Source organism: Symphalangus syndactylus, chromosome 2 (genome assembly GCF_028878055.3).
Source record: "Symphalangus syndactylus isolate Jambi chromosome 2, NHGRI_mSymSyn1-v2.1_pri, whole genome shotgun sequence".
Classification (NCBI taxonomy): domain Eukaryota; kingdom Metazoa; phylum Chordata; class Mammalia; order Primates; family Hylobatidae; genus Symphalangus; species Symphalangus syndactylus.
The window spans coordinates 101,802,548-101,824,993 of NC_072424.2; the positions used below are offsets into that span (position 1 = coordinate 101,802,548).

At 37.4% G+C, this 22,446-nt stretch overlaps 1 protein-coding gene and 1 long non-coding RNA gene across 7 annotated transcripts in view; one reads left to right on the forward strand and one right to left on the reverse strand.

Annotated features, from left to right (window-relative positions):
- Nucleotides 1–22,446, forward strand: part of NKAIN2 (sodium/potassium transporting ATPase interacting 2) — a 1,030,776-nt gene that overhangs the window by 201,871 nt on the left and 806,459 nt on the right. The gene's annotated exons all lie outside the window — the stretch shown is intronic.
- LOC134733021 (uncharacterized) lies at nt 288–9,820 on the reverse strand. The gene is made up of 2 exons (XR_010116567.1): nt 9,600–9,820; nt 288–7,444 (listed from the first exon to the last, which is right to left on the reverse strand). It is a non-coding gene; the product is annotated as an uncharacterized lncRNA (long non-coding RNA).

Genomic DNA, 22,446 nt, shown 5'->3' on the forward strand with positions numbered 1-22,446 from the left:
ATAAGGTAGCATATGTTAAGAATGAAATGAATGGTTAATGAATAAATAGAGAAAACCTTGTTCTGGGTGCTGCATCACTGAGGAAATTACAAAGAACTAAGTCCTCATGCTTTTTGCTTTTTAAAATTTGTTTTCCTATCTGTCCCTTTTTTTTCCCTTACCAATCTCCTACTTAATTTTCTTTCTGAGTTATTTCAAATGTCTCCTTGAGTATCATCCTGACCAGTAATCCACCCTGCATATTATCACCAAATGAGTCATTCATAGACTGCTTTGGCCATAGACTATGATCTCCACCTTCTTTACTCTATTTAAGGTAGTTGGAAACCTGGCCTGGCGATGGCACTCATTCTCATTTAACATGCTCCATTCAAAAGAAAGTGCTAACTTTCTTTTACGCCTTTATTGCAAAAAAGAATTAAAGAGAAGAGTAATCTTGAAAAATATCATTTAGTGAGAAAGAGCTGACAACCCTTGCAGTATTATACTGTACTTGAATTCACAAACCCTGAGGATGTGCTTCGCATGGTTTATAAATAGACTTTGGCAAGCTTTGAACTGCCCACACTGTGTTCTGAGCTTTGAGCAAAGCTCTGCTGGCATGCTGAACCAACTTAAGTTCTAATGTGAGTTATAAAAACACAAGGATGACTGGCTCCATTTGGAGCATTGTGTTAGCCAAGCAGGTAAAATAAATTCATGGTTAGACCTCCCCTCCCACAGCATCCCTTTCATTCCTCAGAAGATAATTCTGATATCTCTTCTTAACCAGAGCAGACAATGCAACTATTCTTCTTTACAGATACGATGTTTATAAGTTAAAAGAACAAAATGAACAAAAAGAACAAAACATTCATTTTATTGTTAGTCATCTACCAGAAAGTGGTAACATTGGGGATGTAGATAAAAATCTGGAGTCACATTTTCATAGACTTACACATTAGTGACATTGTTTGGATACTTACCATGTGCATTATTTTTTCTAAAAAGCATTCCTGGTAATGTGGGACCATCTTATATATTTTAATATTAGATATAATACTCTTTCCATGGCTATATATGCATACAGATCGTTAAACTCAACATGAAAGAACTCATATTTCACCTTTGATGGTACCATCATCTTTTACCATTTCATGTCCTCATCTTTGGTAATGTCAAACTTGTTCAGAACTTGTTGATGGAATGCAAATTCTTCACCAAATGCTTTTGAATGGAGTGCTTAATGTGTGTCTGGTACTGTGATGTTTTAATTCTGGGGCCATTAATAAGACATGGAATTTTGTACACATAATACAGAACTGTATGGCAAAGTGAGTGGGAGTGACCTAAAATATAATGTATAAGGCCAAGCCAATGAGGTTTTGGGGGAACAGAGTTGCCTGTAACCATGGCCTGTTGATATCAGAGCTACAGAGGGGATGAAGACAGTGAACAAAGGGCACTGCATTCTCAGAGCAGCAAAACAGCTGCAGGGGCTCAAGGTGGGGCAGCAAGGATCTCAACAGGTGAATGGAGCTCTGCAATGGGAAATACAGAGTACATGCTTAAGTATCAGTGGGGCAAGGATCAGTATCAGACCAGATTGCCAGACTTTAAAGACAGAATGCAGACACTAGACTAGAAATTGACATAGAAAATTATAATACCAACTAGAGCTAAAAGTACACAAAGAGAACATTTGGATTTTTGTGTGCATGTTCCATAATTTGTCTGGACTAAAATATCGAGCTAATTCCAAAGCAAGTAATAGCATGTGCTAATTATTTTCTTAGTCACTAACTTTATTGAATGAATGATTTTCCAAACTTGGATATGAACCACTTTTAATATCTTGGGGAAAAGTATCTGAATGCTATTCTGATCTCAAGTCTGATTTTAGGGTTTACTGTAGCCATCTAGATAAAATATCTGTGGTACTGTTCATTTGGATTAAGAACACATCAGAATCAGATCCTTTCATTCAAAAATATTTGTTTACAGGATAGATCTTCAGTAAAGAGAATGCAGCCTGAATCACTCAAATATATTTATGAGAAAGAATATAACTTACCTGAGTAATTCCTGGCCAGTCATAAAATGCTGAGGAGAGAAGTTCAGAAGAAAAGAGGGAGGGTGGGGAAGGAAGAGGGAAGCCAGACAGGAAAGGGGAGAGGAAATGAAATAACTGAAACCGATCAACTGCTTTGTTTCAAAGGTGAACTTAAAGATTAAAAGAATTTTCAGTTTGCTGAGAATGATGGTTTCCAGTTTCATCCAACCATCATTCTCAGCAAACTATCACAAAGACAGAAAACCAAACACCACATGTTCTCACTCATAGGTGGGAATTGAACAATGAGAACACTTGGACACAGGGCAGGGAACACCACACACCGGGGCCTGTTGGGTGGTGGGAGGAGGGGGGAGGTACAGCATTAGGAAAAATACCTAAGGTAAATGATGAGTTGATGGGTGCAGCAAACCAACATGGCACATGTATACCTATGTATCAAACCTGTACATTGTGCACATGTACCCTAGAACTTAAAGTGTAGTTTTAAAAAAAAGTAATAATAACAAAAAAAAAAGGCCAGGCGCGGTGGCTCAGGCCGGGCGTGGTGGCTCATGCCTGTAATCACAGCACTTTGGGAGGCTGAGGCGGGTGGATCATGAGGTCACGAGATCGAGACCAGCCTGACCAACATGGTGAAACCCCGTCTCTACTAAAAATAGAAAAATTAGCTGGGCGTGGTGGCACGCATCTGTAATCCCAGCTACTTGGGAGGCTGAGGCAGGAGAATTGCTTGAACCTGGGAAGTGAAGGTTGCAGTGAGCTGAGATCGCACCACTGCACTCCAGTCTGGTGACGGAGAGAGACTCTGTCTCAAAAAAAAAAAAAAAAAAAAAGAATTTTCAGGTAAAGGAAAGGAAAACCTGGCCGAGTGCAGTGACACACATCTGTAATCCCAGCACTTTGGGAGGCTGAGGCAGGTGACTCACTTGAGTTCGGGAGTTTGAGACCAGCTTGGTCAAGATAGTGAAACACTGTCTTTACTAAAAATACAAAAATTAGCCACACGTGGTGGCGCACACCTGTAATCCCAGCTACTTGGGAGGCTGAGGTGGGAGAATCGCTTGAATCTGGGAGGCGGAGGTTGCAGTGAGCTGAGATCTCGCCATTGCACTCCAGCCTGAGCAACAGAGTGAGACTCTGTCTCAAAAAACAAAACAAAACAGAAAGGAAAACCCTATCATTTCCAATTCTTACGTAATTCCGACAGATGAATTCTTCCCTAAATACTTTTTGTTAATATTTTTCCTAAAAATGTTTGCAATGACTCTTGCAAATATTTGCATATACCCCAAACATACTACTATAAATTAATTTTTAGAACCAGTTAATACATTTCTCTCTGTTTAAATATATACTTATATGTGTATCATATATATGTATGCCATATGCCATATTCTAGTCTGTTATTGTAGTACATCCCCTAGGTTTGAAATAATAAATATGCATGTTCATATCTCAAATATTATTGCCCTTCTTATATATTATTTTATACTAATTCATGCAAAGTGCCTACTTTATTTGGCAATAACAAAGTTATTAACATAATAAAAATAAAGACACAGATCTGTATGTTTCTATTGCTAACTCCAACCATTTGTTTCCTTGAAGGAAATTTGTAATTTAGTGTCCATCAACATATGAAATTTTAGTTTCGAGGCTGGTATGGTTATATCAGGGTGACAATGGGACAAGATTCAGAGCTGATTTTTGCTACTATATCTTTTTTAAGCCATCTGAACCACTTGGTCAATCTGTCACTAACCTTGTCAATTCCCCCTTCTTCTTATATCTATTCCTTCTTCTCATTTCTACTGTCACTTTTTGAGACAGGCCCTTGTCATTTCACTGTAGGATTCCTGTGACAGACTTCTAACTAGTCCTCTGTCTCTGACTTGCCCTGCTCGTTCATCTTTACAGCACAAAAAGTTAATCTGTACAAAGTGCTGTGGTTACGCTATTTGTGTAGGGTTTGCTTTAAACAATACTTATGTCTGTATACCATAAAAGCCTCACCGTGTTTGAGGAGGAAATTGAAGTTCTCAGGAGAGGAGCGATGGTTGAGAAGACTTGAGAAAGGAGATGCACTTTCTACAGTGTCTTTAGAACCAGAATTTACACAGGAACATATATCCTAAGGAAAAGCAACAAGAGCAAGCAAGGTTTCAACACTCATGGCTTTTTCAAGCAATGGTGAGCAAACTGAGATTGAGTTCCCAACATTTGTGAGAGATAAAGTTGTTGAGTGGCTTCAGTTTATGTTTTACTGGAAAAAAGCTGGTATGCCAAATTGGAATTTCATTTTGTAAGCCTCGGGGGTCAGGATAAGGGCGAGATGCGTTCGTTAGTACTCTTTTTTTTTTTTTTTTTTGAGACAGAGTCTCGCTCTGTCGCCCAGGCTGGAGTGCAGTGGCGCGATCTCGGCTCACTGCAAGCTCTGCCTCCCGGGTTCACGCCATTCTCCTGCCTCAGCCTCTCCGAGTAGCTGGGACTACAGGCGCCCGCCACCACGCCCCACTAATATTTTTTTGTATTTTTAGTAGAGACGGGGTTTCACTGCGGTCTCGATCTCCTGACCTCGTGATCCGCCTGCCTCGGCCTCCCAAAGTGCTGGGATTACAAGCGTGAGCCACCGCGCCCGGCCTCTCTTTCAGTTTCTAGTGATAGAAACACACCTCAAATCTAGCTTATGTGGTGCATGTGACAGAAATGTTTCAGGGTATTACTGTCATTAGGTTGTCTTGAGTCAAAATGACTACATGAGAACGTCTTTCTCCTTTTCTCTACTCCTCTTTTCTCTGTGACCCAGTAGAGTTATGCCCTTAGTTCCTGCACTTCTAGTGCTCTTGTCTACTAATTGTTCTAGCAATACTTCTGGGGTTGCCTCTGATTGGACCAGGCAGGATCCTGTACTCTGGTGGTTGTCTGCAGAAACCTGACTCTGGGATTGGGGTCAGGGACATCTCAACCACATGGACTATTAGGGGAGCAACTCTGGCTCCCGGAAAGAAGAAAGGTCTGTTATCAGAAGAGTGGTGTGGCTTGTTGAAGTAAACAAAAGTAATTTCATTTTAGGTTTCTCAGCAGAATGCTGTGAGTGAAATAGCTTTTGTGACTGACCTAAGGAAATTTAGCCATTTAGTAATGCAGTCATACATTACTTAAGGACAGGAGTACATTCTAAGAAATGCATCCTTAGGCAATTTTGTCATTGTGCAAACATCATACAGTGTACTTAGAAAAACCTCAATGGAATCGCCTACTACACACCTAGGCTATATGGTATGGCCTGGTGCTACTAGGCTACAGTTCTGTACAGCATGTTACTGTGCTAAATATTGTAGGAAATTGTAGCACAAATGTAAGTATTTATGTATCTAAACATATCTAAACATAGACAAGGTGCAATACAAATAGGGTATTATAGTCTATGGGACCACCTTTATATATGAGGTCCTCATTGACCAAAACATCTTTATGTGGCACATAACTGTAGTTAGATTATTCTGATACATTTCTCTAGCCTCCAATGGTCAGAGATAAGTAGATTTTATGTCCCCACCTCCACAATGTTGAGATTGCCACCAATGAGTGTGTACATTGAAAGCAACACCCATCCTAAATTCTGCTAAAGTATGAATAATTTTGTCAGGTCGTCACAAAATTTTCATGCAGTCTCTTCTCATAGCTCAGGGATGGCTAAACCTTCTGCCCACAGGCTAGTGTTTTATATTGAAAATTTGCTCTGAACCAAATGCAGAGACATTCTTAAGGCAGGATTAAGGGACCTTCTAGTTGAGTCAGGTGTCAAAGTCATTATTGAAGTAGAAGGATGCACAGTGGGGTGCTAGACCTCAACCCTACAGTAATGTTATTACATGGGGATCTCCCAAATCGTTTTAACCAACTACTTACATTGAACACCACTGATTTCACCAATAAAATATGATACTTTGCATCCCTTAGACTCAGTGGTGCACATTTTAATAATGATATTTGAAGTAGTTTATTATCCTAGGATTTATTCCTTTTCAAGAATGTGTCCATTTCACTGAGCCACATTCTATGCTGCCAATTGCATGATCTCACGGTTCCTTGAGTTTGGGGATTACAGGCAAAAAGGCAAAGAAGTGAGCAAGGGGGTAACAGATCAAAAGTGAGTTGTGCAGCTGATAATTCAGCAAAGAACAAAGAGACAATGGCATGGGACCGTGTCCTGTTTAGAGCCTACAGCTACTGTCTCTTGCTGGCCTTACTGACCCAGTGATGACCGAGGAGTCAGGCCAGGGCGGAGTACATGGCCAGGATAAAGAATGCTAGGTTTTGTTGTTTGTTTAAACCTGAGCTCTCCAATCGCGCTGCTTTGGTCAGATACTTCCAGTGGTGTCACAAAGGGAAATGTGATCTTTCATCTTGCCTTTCCTCCTCTGCCTGCCAGGGAAAAATATATTTACATGTGTTTTTATTTTCCTAGCAATGAAAGAGTAGAGCTATTTTACAAACCAAACACAATGTAAACACTTTTGTTCAAGGGGAACCAGATAATCATAGGTCATGACTTCTTTAGTAAAAACAGAACTCTATATTATGTACAACTCATTAGTCATGAGTTCCGTAAGTATGTGCATGTGCTATGCATCTTTTATTCCCTAAAGAACTCAGTCTTACCCAGAGCACCCCTGGTAGGAAGGAAATTGCATGTGTGAAGCAGTTCCAGAGAATCAGAACAAATGCCATTGTGAGGCCTCTGAGAAGACCAGCCTTGAGTCAGTAAGTTAAAATTAGCAGGGACTTTGGCAACAGGTGTTTGTTTAGATGCGTGTTTATGAAAATCCTTGCTGATCTTCTTGCTTTTAAAGGAAATGTTCAATGACTAGAATATGGGTCAAGCTTTAACCCTCCTGTTTGTCATCTTGATAAGTGACTCTGATAAAGGGCTGTCTTGGCGACAGACAACACAAAACTGACACTTGACCAGCCATATCAAGTAAACTTGTTAATGCAGCCTAGATGGACAGTAGCATAGTTGTTCCATCTATAGTTGCTTTGAGGGCCTAAACCAATATGTGTAACTGCTAACAAACAGTATAATTGTGTGTTGCCAATAGCTGTGACTATTATTGGAGAAAAGGTGATAAACCTCTCATGAGATTTGGGCATGTACTTTAAGATGGTATTCCATAAGTCTTTACATTTTATATTAAAATTAAAAAGAAATGAAATAGATGACTGGACTCTATTTGATGTGTAAATTAACACTGATCATCATAAATTTACACTGTACGACTGTAATCCTGAATATAAAGCTTTGTTCTTTCCCCCCTTGCTGTAATTTGAGAAGCCTGTTCCTCATACTCTACTCTCATTAGGAGGGCTGTCTCTCTCTCTGGTCTCTCTCTCTATCTTTCTTTTTTTTTTTTTTTTTTTAATTATACTTTAGGGTTTTAGGGTACATGCGCACAATGTTCAGGTTTGTTACATATGTATCCATGTGCCATGTTGATTTCCTGCACCCATTAACTCGTCATTTAGCATTAGGTATATCTCCTAATGCTGTCCCTCCCCCCTCCCCCCACCCCACAACAGTCCCCGGAGCGTGATGTTCCCCTTCCTGTGTCCATGAGTTCTCATTGTTCAGTTCCCACCTATGAGTGAGAACATGCGGTGTTTGGTTTTTTGTTCTTGCGATAGTTTACTGAGAATGATGTTTTCCAGTTTCATCCATGTCCCTACAAAGGACACGAACTCATCATTTTTTATGGCTGCATAGTATTCCATGGTGTATATGTGCCACATTTTCTTAATCCAGTCTATCGTTGTTGGACATTTGGGTTGGTTCCAACTCTTTGCTATTGTGAATAGTGCCGCAATAAACATACGTGTGCATGTGTCTTTATAGCAGCATGATTTATAGTCCTTTGGGTATATACCCAGTAATGGGATGGCTGGGTCAAATGGTATTTCTAGTTCTAGATCCCTGAGGAATCGCCACACTGACTTCCACAATGGTTGAACTAGTTTACAGTCCCACCAACAGTGTAAAAGTGTTCCTATTTCTCCACATCCTCTCCAGCACCTGTTGTTTCCTGATTTTTTAATGATGGCCATTCTAACTGGTGTGAGATGGTATCTCACTGTGGTTTTGATTTGCATTTCTCTGATGGCCAGTGATGAGGAGCATTTCTTCATGTGTTTTTTGGCTGCATAAATGTCTTCTTTTGAGAAGTGTCTGTTCATGTCCTCTGCCCACTTTTTGATGGGGTTGTTTGTTTTTTTCTTGTAAATTTGTTTGAGTTCATTGTAGATTCTGGATATTAGCCCTTTGTCAGATGAGTAGGTTGCAAAAATTTTCTCCCATTGTGTAGGTTGCCTGTTCACTCTGATGATAGTTTCTTTTGCTGTGCAGAAGCTCTTTAGTTTAATGAGATCCCATTTGTCTATTTTGGCTTTTGTTGCCATTGCTTTTGGTGTTTTAGACATGAAGTCCTTGCCCACGCCTATGTCCTGAATGGTATTGCCTAGGTTTTCTTGTAGGATTTTAATGGTTTTAGGTCTAACATACTGAATGGGCAAAAACTGGAAGCATTCCCTCTGAAAACTGGCACAAGACAGGGATGCCCTCTCTCACCGCTCCTATTCAACATAGTGCTGGAAGTTCTGGCCAGAGCAATCAGGCAGGAGAAGGAAATAAAGGGTATTCAATTAGGAAAAGAGGAAGTCAAATTGTCCCTGTTTGCAGATGACATGATTGTATATCTAGAAAACCCCATTGTCTCAGCCCAAAATCTCCTTAAGCTGATTAGCAACTTCAGCAAAGTCTCAGGATACAAAATTAATGTACAAAAATCACAAGCATTCTTGTACACCAATAACAGACAAACAGAGAGCCAAATCATGAGTGAACTCCCATTCACAATTGCTTCAAAGAGAATAAAATACCTAGGAATCCAACTTACAAGGGATGTGAAGGACCTCTTCAAGGAGAACTACAAACCACTGCTCAATGAAATAAAAGAGGATACAAACAAATGGAAGAACATTCCATGCTCATGGGTTGGAAGAATCAATATCGTGAAAATGGCCATACTGCCCAAGGTAATTTATAGATTCAATGCCATCCCCATCAAGCTACCAATGACTTTCTTCACAGAATTGGAAAAAACTACTTTAAACTGCATATGGAACCAAAAAAGAGCCCGCATCGCCAAGTCAATCCTAAGCCAAAAGAACAAAGCTGGAGGCATCACGCTACCTGACTTTAAACTATACTACAAGGCTACAGTAACCAAAACAGCATGGTACTGGTACCACAACAGAGACATAGATCAATGGAACAGAACAGAGCCCTCAGAAATGATGCCGCATAGCTACAACTATCTGATCTTTGACAAACCTGACAAAAACAAGAAATGGGGAAAGGATTCCCTATTTAATAAATGGTGCTGGGAAAACTGGCTAGCCATATGTAGAAAGCTGAAACTGGATCCCTTCCTTACACCTTATACAAAAATTAATTCAAGATGGATTAAAGACTTATATGTTAGACCTCTCTCTCTATCTTTCTGTTGCTTGCTCTTCTCTCTGAAGAGGAAGGCTGCCTGATGTAGTTACTTATCTAGCCACCTTCCTGTGTCATATTTTCCATTGATATTGAGAACTTATGTTTTATGAGCATGAACAGTAAGCAGTCATTAGAGCTATCATTGTATTCTAAAGAAGATGCTAAGTCTTAGGTAGTCTGCTTTATTGCTTGCCCTACCAAGTATTTAGGATTCCCTTCACAAATACGTGAAAATAATGCTGGGTGGCAGCTTACTAGGTGGCAGCTCCTTCCACTGCATACCCTACAATGTGTTGTCCCCCTCCCTCCGCATTGAGAGCTGCTGAGTGTTCACGTGCCAAATGGGTACTTCTGAGTTTCACTGTTTATACTTCTATACTTGCATTCATGCCTCTGAAAACACAAATCAGTTTCTGGGTATTTCTAGTCACTTTATGTGCAGACTTTTCTAATTCTAAGGCTTATTATCTTATTCTTCATGAAATAAATAGGAACATTGTGAATGAATCTGGACAATGCATGGTGCTGAGTAGACTTTAACAATGATTCCTAACGGTTTTTAGAAAGTGTCCATTTTGTCACCTGCAGTCACCCCATATACATATGAGATTTACGGACAAAGACTCCCATTTTATACACATATGTATATGTGTATATGTATATGTGTATAAAATGTGTATATATATTTATGTGTATGTAATATACGTATGTATATATATGTGTGTGTGTGTGTGTGTGTGTATGTATGTATAAAATGGGAGCTTTCGTTCATAAATCTTTCACTCTGCTTTCCTAACAAGATGAATATTTAAAATAGCACGATCTTGCTTTGAAATGAATATCTTCAGCCTCTTACAGGGCCCCAAGTCCAAAATCTGTTCCTTTAAAATTTTAAGGAAGAGCAGTGTCTTTGGTGAGAGACATTTTCCTCTGATCCAGGGTGGACCACTCCCATTTCTAATTGAGAGATTGCTGTCTGAGAATTGAAGATATCAAAGGGAATTTGCAATAAGACTTCACTTTCCCCTGAGCACAGATCAAAGTGGCCCCTGGACATTTTTTAACTGACAAGAGTCTACACTACTCTTGATACTGGTGGTCAGAGTTATAGAAAGTGTGTAATAGTAACTGCGTGATCATCACTTCACTAGTTCATAGCTGTGGACTTGGTGAATTTTTAATCTCTTTCTTCCATGGATAGTTTAACATTGTAGATAACATAATAATTTTGTATGCTTTCATTGCAAATTTACAAGGGGATCTCAGGGAAAAATCATTGAGAAAGTTGAGTGTGTCATACTAGATTCCTTTAGAGTCATATTTATGCCCTAATGTCATAGCTAGGAGTGTGACCTGGGCTCAAACACTGGCTTATCAACTGTGGGTAAGTACTTAACCTTTCTTTACTGCCATTCTCTTACCTGTAAAATAGAGATAATAGTAGTTTGTATGCAGTGTGGGCTTTTGAAGATTAAATTGTGTGTGTGTGCATGTGGAAGGTTAGACTGAAACATAATAAGGGCTCAGTCAAATTAGCTACTTTAGTTATTGCTGTAGTGGTAACATTTACACATTTACTATCTTATGATTCTTCTTATTTTTAGAAACTGTGTGGTGGTGGTTTTTAAAAAGGAAAATGGCAAGGACTAGGATTTTGTTTTCTGTTTTCTTTCTCACAGTTAATTTCAGCAATGATCAATACAATTTTTCTCTTTACCCTTGTATCATTTTTATTGATTTGGCTACAGATAAGTTTTGAAGCAGTAGTCTCTAATTACTATCTCCACTTTCTTTTCTTTAACTCTAATTCACTGGTTAAACTCATTTTGACCAGATTCTGCTCATGAGATTCTATGGAAGATGCCCTCACTCAATATTTTAATATCCAACTATTTGCAGAATCCAAACAATTTTAGTTCGTGACCATTTGGCTTCTTTCTGGCCACTATTAGTAAACTCATCCTTCTTTCGTTCTCTTTCTGACTCTCTGAGTCCTCCTTATTAGTGCTGGAAGGATTCTTTTTCTCCATTCACACCTCACTCTCTATCCTTGATATTTTTTTAGATGCCCAACCGTAGTCGTCTTTCATTTCTGTTTTACATATTCTACCTGAGTCTCGTCATCCATTCTTTTATTTTGAACTATCATAAAGTGCATATTCCTCAGTCAGCAATTCCTGTTCTTTTTTTTTAGCCTGAGACGCATTTCCAACTATTAGTCTCTGTCTGAATATCATTTATGCAGTACATAGTCAACATATCCAAAACCTAAATCATTACCTTCCTTCCTAAAAATTATTTGATAAAAATACTTCTTTTGTACCTCTGTCTTGGTTAATGGCATCATCATATATTGAGCCTCCCAAACTTGATTCATCTTTTATCCATCACTCTCCAAATGCCTTCACATGTAAAATGTCATTTATTCTTATAGAATAACTTTTTATACGTTATGGCTATATTTCAAATTGGCCTTTTCCTCTCTTTTTTACTGGCCCTGCATAGCTTAGGCCTACATCAAATTTTAATTCAAGAACTGTTGTGCCTTCCTAACTAGTATACTCCTGCCACGAGACCCTTGCCATTCAAGTTCATAATCCATACTGCTTGCTTCAGGGGATAGTCCTCCATGTTTTGATCAGTTCACTCCCATTATTATGAACATCAATGGGCTTTTCATGATAAACAGGACGGAATTCAAATCTGCAACAAGTTATAGTTCAATCTGAGCTCTTGTTTACCTGTCCAGGTTCATCACCTACTCTTCCTTGCTATTCATGTAAACAGTCTATTGTAAAAAATTATGGAGGAATAATTGACATAAAATAAAATGCATATAATTAAAGTACACCATTTTGATATATTCTGATGTATGTATATAGCATGAAATCATTACCACAATCAAGATAAAAAATATCCATCACCCCCAACTTTATTTATGCCCCTTTGTTTTACTAACCTCACATCTCTCCATCCCCACCCCCAGATAATGACTGATAATGCTTCTACCACTATAGATTGATTCCCATTCTAGGATTGTATATAAATAGAAGCATACAATATGCACTCTTTATTTTGCGTGGCTTCCTTCACTCTACAAGATTTTTTTTTTTTTTTTTTTTTTTGAGATAGAGTCTTGCTCTCTCACTCAGGCTGGAGTTCAATGGTGCAATCTCGGCTCACTGCAAGCTCCGCCTCCCAGGTTCAAGCAATTCTCCTGCCTCAGCCTCCCAAGTAGCTGGGACTACAGGCGCCTGTCACCACGCCTGGCTAATTTTTGTATTTTTGGTGGAGACAGGGTTTCACCATATTGGCCAGACTGGTCTCAAACTCCTGACCTTGTGATCTGCCCATCTCGGCCTCCCAAAGTGCATACTCTACATGATTTTGAGAGCATACTCTACATTATGGGCATACTCTACATGATTTTGAGAGCTATTCTTCTTACATGCATTAAGAATTCATTTCTTCTTCTCGATGAGTCGTATTCCATTTTATGGATGTACCACATTTATCTATCCTTTCACCTGTTAATAGACACTTGGGTAGTTTCTAGTTTGGAGATGTTTTTACAAAATTACAAAATTAGCTACTATAAATATTTATATAGTTTGGAGATGTTTTTACAAAATTTACAAAATTAGCTACTATAAATATTTATGTGAAATTCTTTCTATGGATATTGCTTTCCTTTCTCTAAATTAAAGACCTAGAAGTGGAAGTGTAGATCATTTATAAGGTATATGTTTTGCTTTTTAGGAAACTACCAGACTGTTTTTCAAAACAGTTGTTTCATTTTACATTTCCACCAGTAGTTCATGTGAGTTCCAGATATCCTACCTCGCTACCAACATTTGATAGGCTCAGTCTCCTTAATTTTAGCCATTTAATAGGTATTAATAGGTACCTTATTGTAGTTTAATTTCCATTTCCTCAATAACTAACTACAATGAACATCTTTTATGTGTTATTTGCTATATGCCTTTCCTGGTAAATTGTTTGTACAACTAATTTGCCCATTTTTAATTGGACATTTTGTTTTATTATTCTAGAGTTTTGAATTTTTTAAATATACTGGATACAATCTTTATCAAATATGTGTTTGAAAGTATTTTCTCTGTACTTTCATTCTCTGAGTAGTGTTTATGAAGAATAGAATCATTTAATTTGATGAAGTACATTTTATCAATCTTCATAGAGTGTGTTTTTGTTGTACTATTGAAGAAATCTTTGCTGAGCCCAAAGTCACAAAGGTTTATACTAGGTTTTCATCTGTATGTTTTACAATTTTAAAATTTACATAGATAGGCATGTCATTTTTCAAATCACTATTAATATTTGAGAAATATAAGGTGAGGTGACATAAGGAGTTAATGAATGAGTTTTCTTTGCAAGTTGAAGTTTTATTTGTAAAGACTGTATTTATAATAGGCAGTCATGATAATCTGTGTGGTAAATAGAATAATGGTCTGCAAAAGATGTCTACGACCTAATCCCCAGAATCTGTGCATATGTTACCTTTTATGGCAAAAGAGACTTGCAGATATGATCAAGGTTGTGAAACATGAGGGGGAAAGATTATCCAGGTGGGCCCAGTTTAATCACATGTGTCTATAAATGCAGAAACTCTTTCCCAACTGAGGTCAGAAAGCAATGCATTCACAGAAAAAGGGTTAGAGAGATGTGGCCTTTCTGGCTTTGAAGAGGGTAGAAGGTTCACAAGCCAATGAATACAGGTGGCTTTTGGAAGCAGGAAAAAATAAGGAAATGGATTATTCCATAGAATCTCCAGAAAGGAATGCAATGGTACCAGCACCTAGGTTTTAGTCTAGGGGATGATTACTGAACTTCTGATCTATAGAACTATAAGATAATAAACTTGTGTTCTTTAAGCCACCAGGTGTGTAATAATTTGCCATAGCAGCAACAGGAAACTAATGTATAATATATATATCCCCCTTTAAATTGATTGTTCCTTCCATTAAACAAGCAATGTTTTCTTTCATTTAGCATTGTTTCTTGTCAATGAGTAATAGAAAGCTTTTCAATGAATACTTATTGTATGAAAATTGAATAAAAAAGATAAAAAACTTAAACAATAGATTCCATGGATATACTACCACCTAGGGATAATGTCTACCTACAAATATATACTTGCATTTGGTTTTTGACTTTTTAAAAAAACAAAAATGGCAGTATCTTGACTATACAATATTGTAACTGGCCATTAGTCCTCAGTATGTTGGCAGCATCTTTCTATGTCAATATATAATATATTTCTACAAAGTAATTTTACCAGTTGTTGTTTTTTTCATTTTATATGTTTATACAAGTTTCCTCAATAAGACCGCTAGTCTTGGACATTGACAGTGTTTCCAATATGTTCTTGTTCTCAATATATTATGGTATTATAAAAATATCTGAACTTACTGCTTTTACTATCTAGGAGTCTGTGCTTTTCTGTTCCTGCCTCCCTTTCTTTCTTCACAGACATAGTTTTTCTTTTTACCTAATTAAAAATATTCACTTATTAAAATACTCTTGAAAATAAAGATAAGTATAAATAAGAAAATAATAGTTACCTCTTGCTGTTGTTAATATCTTGCTGCCAAACATTTTGGGATTTTTTGCTTTAGTACTTATATTTACATTAAAAGTTTTAGCATGATTGTTTAACAAGTTATCATCAATATTCTTACAAATCATCTTTTTGAAAGGCTACATATTATTCACCATGTGAACATTTATTCCTTGTTTAACATATCTCCCTCTAATGGACACATTTTTTCAATTTTTGAGATTACATATTCCTGATATAGTTTTATACATACACTCTTACACACTGTCTCTGATTCGTTTTTATGATGACGTTTTTAGGGATGGATGTTCTAATCCAAAGGGATGTGTAATTTGAAGTACATATTACCAAATTGTCTTCAAGGAACTTTAATTCAGATCACAACTAGCAGAGTGTAAAGGGCATGTGCTATCTGCCTGTCCAAATACCATTTCTCTCACTTTCTTTGCATATAGAATGCACATTATATTTATATTTCAACAAGTCAAGGAAAGGGATGCTTTCCCTTTATTGGGAGTAAATTCTGATTGGTATTAATCCCTTTTTCTTTGTGAGTGAATGTCTTAGAGATGGGACCATAACTGAGTTCTCACCAAAGCCTTCTAAAAATTGTTTCTTTGCTCTAAAAAGAGATGCAGTAAACTCCTCTTTTCCTCAACTAAATCATATTGATTTTTCTGATAGTTTCTGTAGGGCTTTTGAGTTTTAATTCTTCATTCTCTTAAGTCTTTAGATTGAGCTCTGGCTTCCTAAATCCCATCATCATGAGGTCACACAGTATGCTTCATGCTCGAAAGTATTTTATCAGATCATTTGATAGTTCATTTAAAAGAACCACATTTTAAATAGTTCCGCTGAGAACAAAAACACCGTGAGGTGCTTCAAAGCCATTCTGTATGTTTAGCACAACTACTCAGGCCTCTTGTTAGCCATAAAATCATTAGCTATGACTGGGTCATTAGTACTGATAACATCTCCTTTGATACGTATGCACATCAGTCCAAGAAGTTGAGTTAGTTTTACTTTATACAGCTCATATAAGAGTCAGTATTTGTGAGCTGTTCTAGGATTTCCCTCTTCTCCTAAGAAAGTACAATTCCAGATAAACTTAATTAACGCAGTAAGCACACTGGACGGGGTGTTTCCCTATCTGCAGTGACCAGCACTGTGTTGGTGTGTTACTGAATTTTTCTCCTGGAATACATCTGCCACCCACTCTCCACCATGTACAGTCAGTCTGCATTGCTGGGCCCTGATCTCTGGATTCAGGAATCAATTTATAGAACAAGATGAAACTTTTTTTTTAATTCTTTAAAAGTATTTAGATCATTTCCAATTTTTATACTATTTAAACATTATAAGACAATAGATTTGGGGAATATTACTTACCATTTTATAAATGGAGTAAAAAGTGCCAATCCCAGACCTCTCTTGGCAAAAGTTACATGTGCAAAGAAAACCAAATACACCTTTGTATTTATTAATGAAAGGGCAAGGAACCACAGGCAGGTTTTGTCATAAAATTTTCAAAAAGAAACCTCTCGAAGAAATTTGTTAAAGCCTCCAGCAGTTGTACTATCAAAAACTAGTTAATCGTAATATAATAATGTAAATTGCCATTTTTTATAAAATGCCTTCATATACAATGCTTGTTGTGCTTTCATTAACTTGGCTATTTAGTACCCGCTTTCTCCAAAAGCAGTGATCAGTCTTTTCTCAAAATAGATTGAACTGCTGTATGAATTCATGCCAAAGTCCACAATGTTAGTTTGAAGAAGCTGAAATTTTATTTTTAAGTCTGCTTTGAAATATAATATATTGCTCAGTTTTCTTCCCTCAAGGAATTTCACTTTCTCTGAGCCTGCTACTCTGGACCACAGGCCTCTTTTACACATAAATTAGCCACCCCAACAATAATAGCAGCAACCACCACTCATCTCTAGGGACAACTTTTTGACCATTTGTTTTGTTCTAGGCATAGTTTTAAATCCTTCATAAATATTTTCTCTGAAAGTCCTTATAACAGCTGTGTGAGGTCGGTTTTTAAATTTTTTTTTTCTATTTTACAAATTAAAAAAAAAAATCCAGAGCTTAGAGTTGAATTAGTTTGCCCACCTAAGGTATGTGTTGGAGCCAGCGTTTGAATCCAGGTCTGCATTGCTGCAAATGCCCAACGCTTGTAGTAGACTAAGATGACACCCCCAGGATGTCAAGTGCCTTTAAGTTCAAGCCTATCAAAACCTACCTATTCTATATGTACCCTGTGTATTAGTCTGTTCTCATATAGCTAGTAAAAACATACCTGAGACTAGGCAGTTTATAAAGGAAAGAGACTTAACAGACTCACGATTCCACATGGCTGGGGAGGCCTCAAAATCATGGCAGAAGGCCAAGGAGAAGCAAAAGCCTGTCTTACATGGCAGTAGGCAAGAGGGCTTATGCAGGGGAACTCCCCTTTATAAAACCATTAGATCTGGTGTGACTTATTCACTGTCACTCATGACATGTCCAACAGTATTGGAAAGACCCGCCCCCATGATTTAATTACTTCCCGTAGGGTCCCTCCCACGACATGTGGGAACTATGGGAACTACAATTCAAGATGAGATTTGGGTGGGGACACAGACGAACTGTATTTTTCCTCTTGTGGCCCCACCCAAATCTTATGTGCTCACATTTCAAAACCAGTCATGCCTTCCCAACAGTCCCTCAAAGTTTTAACTCATTTCACATTAACTCTAAAGTACATAGTACAAAGTGTCTTCTTGAGAAAAGGCAAGTCCCTTCTGCCTATGAAACTGTGAAATCAAAAGCAAGTTAGTTACTTCCTAGATACAATGGAGGTACAGGCATTGGGTAAACAGCCATTCCAAATGGGAGAAATCGGCCAAAACGAAGGGGGTATAGGCCCCTGCAAGTCTGAAATCCAGTGGGGCAGTCAAATCTTAAAGCTCCAAAATGATGTCCTTTGATTCCATGTCTCACATCCAGGTCATGCTGATGCGAGAGGTGGCCTCCCTGGCCTTCTGCAGCTGTACCTCTGTGGCTTTACATAGTACAGCACCCCCCACCCCGCCCCCCCAGCTGTTTTCCCAGGCTGGCATTTAGTTTCTGTGGCTTTTCCAGGTGCACAGTGTGAGCATTTGGTGGATCTACCATCCTAGGGTCTGAAGGACTGTGTCCCTCTTCTCACAGCTCCACAAGTCAGTGCCCCAGTGGGGACTCTGAGTGTGGGCTCACACCCCACATTTCCCTTCTGCACTGCCCTAGCAGAGGTTGTTCATAGGGGCTTCACCCCTGCAGCACATCTCTGCCTGGACATTTAGGCATTTCCATACCTCCTCTGAAATCTAGGCGGAGGTTCCCAAACCTCAGTTCTTGATTTCTGTGCACTCACAGACTCAACATCACATGGAAGCTGTCAAAGCTTGGGGCTTCCAGCCTCTGAAGCTGGACCTTGAGCTGTACCTTGGCCTGTACCTAATGCCTGAGCTGTACCTTGGCCCCATTTAGCCATGGCTGGAGCAGCTGGGACACAGGACACAAAGTCCCTAGGCTGCACAAAGTAGGGGGTTACTGAGCCCAGCCCAAGAAACCATTATTTCCTTCTTCACCTCTGGGCCTGTGATAGGAGAGGCTACCACAAAAGTCCCTGACATGCTCTGGAGACATTTTCCCCATTTTCTTGGTGATTAACATTTGGCTTCTAGTTACTTATGCAAATTTTTGCAGCTACCTTGAATTTCTCTTCAGAAAATTTCTCCTATTGCATCCTCAGGCTGCAAACTTTTCAAACTTGTATGCTTTGCTTCCTATTAAATGCTTTGCTTCTTCAAAATTTCTTTCCCCAGATACCCTAAATCATCTATCTTAAGTTCAAAGTTCAACAGATCTCTAGGGTGGGGAGAAGAATTCCCCCAGTCTCTTTGCTGAAGCATAACAAGAGTCACCTTTGCACCAGTTCCCAACAAGTTCCTCATCTCTATCTGAGACACCTCAACCTGGACTTCATTGTCCATATGACTATCAGCATTTTGATCAAAATTATTCAACAACTCTCTAGAAAGTTCCAAACTTTCCCATATTATTTTGTCTTCTTCTGAGCCCTCCAAACTGTTCCAACCTCTGCCTGTTACCCAGTTCTAAAGTTGCTTCACATTTTTGGGTATTTTTACAGCAGCACCCCTTTCTACCAGTACCAATTTACTGCATTAGTCTGTTATCATGCTTCTAATAAAGACATACTTGAGACTGGGTAATTTATAAAGGAAAGAGGTTTAATGGATTCACAGTTCCACATGGCTGGGGAGGCCTCACAGTCATGGCAGAAGGTAAAGGAGAAGCAAAGGCATGTTTCCCATGGTGGCAGGCAAGAGGGAGTGTGAAGGAGAACTCCCCTTTATAAAACCATCTGATCTCATGAGACTTATTCACTATCATGAGAACAGCATGGGAAAGACCCGCCCACACGATTCAATTACCTCCCACTGGGTCCCTCCCACAACACATGGGAATTATGGGAGCTAAAATTCAAGATGAGATTTGGGTGGGGACAAAGCCAAACTATATCACCTTGGTACCCTTTCTTGCCATAAAATGTAACCAATAAGTACTTTTATGTTAATATTCCTGCATTTATATGTGGCTCTTATAATATTAAAGTGAGATTACCTTAATTATTTTTTTTCCAGAGAGTAATTTTCTGCATTCCTCAACATAGGAGTGAAAAAAAAGCTGTTGAAGTGAGATTTGTTTTGGCTTGTGAATCATAAATACAAAATTTACTTGCTTTAAGGGTCTTTGATCTTGCATTTAATGTAAATTAAGTCATGCTTGTAAACAAGTTTTTTCTAAATATTTATAAGTCTACTTTCCAGAGTAGTAAGCTCTTGGTCATCTTTTTCTGCCATTTTTTGCAAGAAAAAATATATTTCAGTAAAAACATAATAAATATTATGGATCATCTTCTATAAAGGATAAAGATTTTATATCCCTTTCAATATAAGTGTGTATATTTAGAGGGAACTGTGCATCTCAATTATGGAAACTTATTTTCTTCATCAGCATAGAGATAAATTAATGCATTAATATTGTCTGAAACTGTAACAAATTCTTGACATGATCCCCCTCCTGCCCTCACTGGGGATAACCACTGTTCTCCATTATAACTAAACACTTATTTATTATATAAGACATATTATATCTTGAAACTTATTCTGATAAAAACAGTATTCAGTGAAAGATATTAAAATGTAACATTTTAGTGGCTATTCTTGTTAATAAACTTGAATAGTCTCAATGTTGTAGAAGACAGGCATTGTATTGCCTGTTGATTCATTTTGTTTAATACCATTGTTCACATTAGCTGGAAATATTATCACTTTAAGAGATCCCTCTTTCCTTCCTTATAATATTTGAACAGAGAAGGCAGCAGGAAGCAGAGGCACCTTTTTTTCTGTGAGACTCTGTGAAGTGTACATCTGTACCTATGCCATCTATGCTTGTTCTTTGTATTTCCAAAAGCCAATGTGAAAATGGGTCATTCTGTTCTTAGTAAAGGAATAATATTCTTCCTGCCAAAATTAATGAGTATCACATCATTTACATCATTGATCAGTATCCCTTTCATATTTATATTAGAACAGAACATTGAGACGTTTATTGGATCTATTCCCTTTGCCTCATTTCTTCTTATGCAGTTTATCCTAAAATGAAGATCAGGGACAACACTGCTTGGTGTTCTATCTTCTGTGTTTGTACCTTCAGCATATATTTTGATTATAGTAGAAGTAGCATAAAATCTGAGTTTTCTGCCCAACTTCTACACATTTCAGGAAAGAGGTTGTTATTGCAACCAATAAAAAAGAAAACCAATTAAAAATAAAGATTTAAAGTAGACTGCATCACTAAAGCATATTGTGTTTGATGCTGAAATATTTTAAAAACAAATATAAAATTTAAAAACTCATCTCTGAATATCTATTTTTGTTTTACAGTTCTGAATTCTCATTGTACCTTTCTTAAGGAAGCTGAGATACTTGCTATGAAGAAACTGAGGCAGTGAATTTAGGTTTTTGTGAACTGTTTATAAATTAAATCATTTGCATCATTAGAACACAGTACAAAATTGAAGAAAGGATTAATAAAAAGGCCCCTCTCAGTAAACTTAAAGAAGGCATAAACAGATGATCAAGATATCTCAATTTATTTGCTATAAATGAAGAAATAGAAATAGTTTTTCAGAGCTGCTATTTTATTATTTATGTTTGGTAGGACATTTTTTAAAGAGAAAGAGAAACAAGGCTATGGAATATATAACCATCACTCCTCATTCATTTACTCTCACAAATATTTACTGAACACTGTACTCTAAGTAAAATTGAGTAAAAACACAATTCTTTGCCTTTCTACTTGTACTTTTTAAATGGAATCATCTGACTCAGATAATAGTGAAATTATAGCCCACAGGATTTTTCAACACAGGGAAGCATTATATTATGACTAAACAATTACACATTTAAAAAGTTTGATTAGTGGATGCACACACACGTACACACACGTAACAATATATAGCATGTATATGTGTGTGTCAAACAGTATTATATATTCTTTTACATAAGGACACTTTAATCTTTTGAAAGGCGGATACAAACCAACATAAAGACATTTATCTTATATTAACTAGTATATGAATTAATAAATTAAGATTATTTAATTTCTCCTATCAAGATTTAAAGTCTAGTAATAATTATTACCTATATTAAGTTCTTTCAATTTGTGTAATATATTTACTGTATTACATCTCTTCATATTGTAGTATTATATTACTCCAAATACTATCTTCTCCAATCATTGGACATTTTCTTTTCTAAAAGTGACTCAAAAAGAAGGCAACTTTTATGTTCTTTTCCCTTACTTTTTTTATGTCTCTTGGATCATATAAAGATTTATTTTAAAAGGAAAAGGCAATTTAAAATTTTTGCCTTACAGGCTTATAAATCTCTCTTTCCCATCTATATATATCTATACGTATAGACATAGATATCTACAGACATATCTATATAGATATGAGCCTTTCGGGCAATTTATTAAAAAATTCTATCCTCTCCCCTGATTGTACTACCTTTAATTATATTAACTAGGTTTGCATGAGATTTCTCTGAAAGTTAATTGAACCCATGTAAAATGTAGGCATTTGGTAATCATACTGTTTTTTTATTATTATTGTACTTTAAGTTCTAGGGTACACGTGCA